The sequence below is a fragment of the Etheostoma spectabile genome, chromosome 8 (genome assembly GCF_008692095.1).
Source record: "Etheostoma spectabile isolate EspeVRDwgs_2016 chromosome 8, UIUC_Espe_1.0, whole genome shotgun sequence".
NCBI classification, from domain to species: domain Eukaryota; kingdom Metazoa; phylum Chordata; class Actinopteri; order Perciformes; family Percidae; genus Etheostoma; species Etheostoma spectabile.
In genome coordinates, this window is record NC_045740.1 from 30,403,457 (window position 1) to 30,407,553 (window position 4,097).

The 4,097-nt window shown below is 41.4% G+C and overlaps 1 protein-coding gene across 1 annotated transcript in view; it reads left to right on the top strand.

The window, feature by feature from the left end:
* Window positions 1–3,712: 3,712 nt before the first annotated feature.
* The window catches only part of LOC116693377 (collagen alpha-1(XXVIII) chain), a 71,301-nt gene continuing 70,916 nt past the window's right edge, over window positions 3,713–4,097 (top strand). The window contains exon 1 of the mRNA XM_032522308.1: window positions 3,713–3,828. The gene's annotated coding sequence lies outside the window, so the exon portion shown is untranslated. The remainder of the gene's footprint in view (window positions 3,829–4,097) is intronic.

Below are 4,097 nucleotides of genomic sequence, written 5' to 3' on the forward strand. Positions count from 1 at the left end.
AATTAATTCCTTCATTCCTTTTTTTGGGGGGGGGGGGCAGTTCCACATGGCCGTGCTTGTGTCCATAAAGTGTCTGGGTCTGCAGCCGTCTGCTGTCAAAAGCCTGTTTATCTTATGAAAATCTGTTGAACTGGAGCAGGAAGCCTGGTACTGGTGCTGTTGCCGCCTGGCTGTGTTGTCTTAACACAGAGCTGTCTGCAGACAGCATGACCAGCCGTCTCTTCCCATACAGCCAGCAGCTGAAGGCACCCAGGGCCTGCTTTTCTCACACACACTCTTCCTGTTTACTGCCTCTCCATATGCACCACTAATGCATTACATGTCATACACATTCACAAAGGCTTTTTAAAACTGGTTTAGTCTTGTGTGATATCCAGGTAGATCATTTGAGATAAGAACTATGACACTATGATTTTGTTTGTCCCAGTGGTGAATTGAGGGCCAGACACTCTTTTTGGGGCCCTAAGCAACTGCTACATATATTGTATAAAATTAAGTTGCATATTAAACTGGGCCTGCAATACAGTGTAAGGTAGATGAACTGTGTCTGGCGGCCTTAGTGACTACCTTACCTATACTAGGCCAGTAAGACTGTCATCAGTGGGGATTTATATTTGCTAAAAATATGTTGGATACATGTGAAGACTTTTACTTTTTTTTACTTTCAAAAATTAACAATAATTTGGAACCCCCCCTGCAGGGACTCAGAGGAAGATATGTCAGAAGATATGTGGTACAAGGTACACTTACACACGTTGTTCACTACATCCCATTGTCAAAAGCCCTAAGAAGTGAACAGAAGTCATCAGAATAATGGAAAGTTTTTACATCTACAGTTCCATGAAAAAGGATGAATCGTCTGCTGATGTAAACCGCAAAATACTGGCGAAGCCGGTAACTAAGCTGAAGATCATGTGGGGCATTTTAAGGAGCAGTGTGTAGGATTTAGTGCCACCTGCATGGTGTTGAGGTTGCAGGCTGTAACCTACGGAGCACACCTCGGCTCACCCCTCCCTTTCCAAGCGTGTAGTAGAGGCTAGGGTGGCCTTTAGGTGACGTAAAAATGCAAAAGGTCCTCTCTAGAGCCAGTGTCTGGTTTGTCCGTTCTGGGCTACTGTAGAAACATGGCTGTGTAACATGGCTGACGTCATGGAAGAGGACTAACAAAAACGCAGTTTGAGTTCATAATTTTCTATTCCATTTCTGCCAATAGATCGCTAGATACCTTCAAGTAAAGTGGAACTTTTTAGCATCTCTCTGTACTTGTAACTTGAGAGCTAAAAACCCAATAGAACTTTTCCGAAGTTGGTGGAGATCAAAACAGAGCTAAAAGAAGAGTGCATTTGGACTGATGTGTCCCATGGCCACAAGCATGTCTCCAAATGCTAATATGTCGTAATGCCTGCTGGATGTATGAATATTCAAGTGTTTGCTAACATAATTTAACAACTTTGTAGGATGATAAGTGGCCAAAAAGAACTGTGTTAAATTAAACTATATTACATCCTGACCATATGACTCTATGAGATAGAGTATGATTGACAGACACATTTATTTAGTTTTTTAAATACATTTTTATTGATTTTCACAGGAAATCTTACTACAGACATGACATTATTTTCATTTTTTTCTCCAGAGACAAGACCATCATGAGGTCTTTGAGCCATAAAGAGGCTTTGGGGCAAATGGTGACTTCCACTCCAACAATATCCTTCTGCTTGTTAATAAGGACGCAAGGGCAATAGCATACCTTTATTTTCCATCAAAAAATCAATGGCCTGGTACTACTCCAAAAAGTCTCTGCACATGGAGTCAACACAATATTCAGGGTCCTAGGCAGAGACATATTTACTAAAAACATTGTCTTAAATGTGTTGTTGACTTCTTGTAACCAGACTATGTCTGAGATTTATATTGTGTTGGTTGATTGTGGCTTTAAGGTCACAATGAACCAATCCTGGATGTAACCCCACCTGAGCCCACCCACCATTTAATCTGACCACTTGTTATGTAAAAGTTCATCCCCAGCAGTAGCAGCCCAGTGTGTTATAAAAGGAGAGGTTCTGTGGAGGAATGTTTCCTCAAAGGTTCCAGGTAATATTTATTGAATGATTGGTAACTTTCTGCAGCGAGAGCAGTGGCAGGTCTCAAACATGTCTGTGATTTATGTTAGGAATTAGGCATGAGGCCTTATCTGAGCTGTCTGGATGAATTATGGGAGCAGCTAATAGAAGTTGCTCATACCAACATCCTCCGGCTACAGTTTCTCACAGCCGCTCGACATTCTCAGGTTGCCGCTCAGCATACGATTCCATAAAGATTAGGTCTAAAACATCCTAAATATTCCTTTTTCTGACCCCAACGCTGAATCAACCATATTTCAGTCCAAGCCCAGACTCTATGTTCTGTCTTCCTCACCCTATAAGTCATTTTTTGTATATGCAGTACTTAACTCAGACTATTCCTATGAGCTGCACAATAAACTGGGCCACCAACAGCGTGAAGGGTGGTCTAAAGGCCCCTGGAGTGATTCTGAAGACTCCCTAGGGTCTATGGCCACGCCAAGACCCGCCCTTCAATAGCATTCACACACTTTTGGCCAGGTGTCTATGCCTGCGTATACAGGTCCTGTCCCCTGTCCAATCACCTATCCTAACCTTAAAGGTCCCATAACATGGGGTTCTTTTGATGCTTTTATATAGACCTTAGTGGTTCCCTAATACTGTATCTGAAGTCTCTTTATATAGACATTATGTGGTCACCTAATATGTATCTGAAGTCTCTTTATATAGACCTTAGTGGTTCCCTAATACTGGATGTCTGAAGTCTCTTTATATAGCATTAGTGGTCCCTAACTGTATCTGAAGTCTCTTTTATATAGACCTTAGTGGTTCCTAATCTGTATCTGAAGTCTCTTTTATATAGGCCTTAGTGGACCCATACTGATCTGGAGCTCTTATATAGACTTAGTGGTCCCTATACTGTATCTGAAGTCTCTTTTATATAGACCTTAGTGGTCCTAATCTGTATCTGAAGAGTCTTTTTATAGACCTAGTGGTCCCTAATTCTGTGTCTAAGTATCTGGATTAGGACCTTAGTGGTCCCCTAATACTGTATCTGAGGTCTCTTTTATATAGACCTTAGTGGTCTACAGTTACTACGTACTGTCAGGGCCCTCATACTCTGCTATGTTGTTCAATAACACTCTGGAAAAATGATTAGTACTTCTTTTTACTAACTTTTTTCTTCAACAGTTAGCTAATAGGTATGCTGCGTTTTGCAAGGTGTATACTTTTATATTTATTTTTTATTTGTTTTATATTTCAAGAAATATTCTTGAATTGGGGCTTTTTTTCACACGAAAATGCACTAATATAAGAATATGAAATTTCTGTACTATACAGGCTTCTGATATTTGTGGCACACTACCAGTCACTCAATCAGAATCAGTAAAAAGTGAATGTTCGCTGCAGCTGTGGTAGTTTGCAGAAGGATTTGCCTTCAAAATAAAAGCACTTGACACCGTACAGAGCTACAAATAGCATAGTCCTAATTGCTTAGTAAAACGTGTAGCTAAAAGTAAAAATACAAGTGTAAAAATTCTTAACAAAAATCACCTAACGTTGCATGGTTTCTCAAGTAAAGTTTTATTGTGAAGGGAGCGAGAGGAAGTCGTGGTTGCTTGAATGTGGGTGACTTGTCACCGGTGTGCCGGGCCATCCGAACTGCAGCAGGTTGGACTCAGAGCTGAGGGGGACCGCAGACAGCACGGCAGAGCCCGGGCCACGCGCTGATGGGCACACCTGGAGCTCTCATTCTAACACACAGGTACGTGTCTCGTGCTAGAGGAACTTTAGCCAAACTGCCACTGCCATGCTAATGTGGACACTAGCTGTTTGCCTTGTTTTAATGTGTCTTCAAATACATTTTCATAATGTAGTTCAAATACGTCTTCCAAGACGTTAGCTAGCTAAACACGTCCTGAAACTAGCTAACAGTTAATGGGGTTGAGTCAGTGTGTGAGTGAAATTATCAGGAACAATTTATTGTATGTGTGTGTGTGTGTGTGTGTGTGTGTGTGTGTGTGTGTGTGTGTG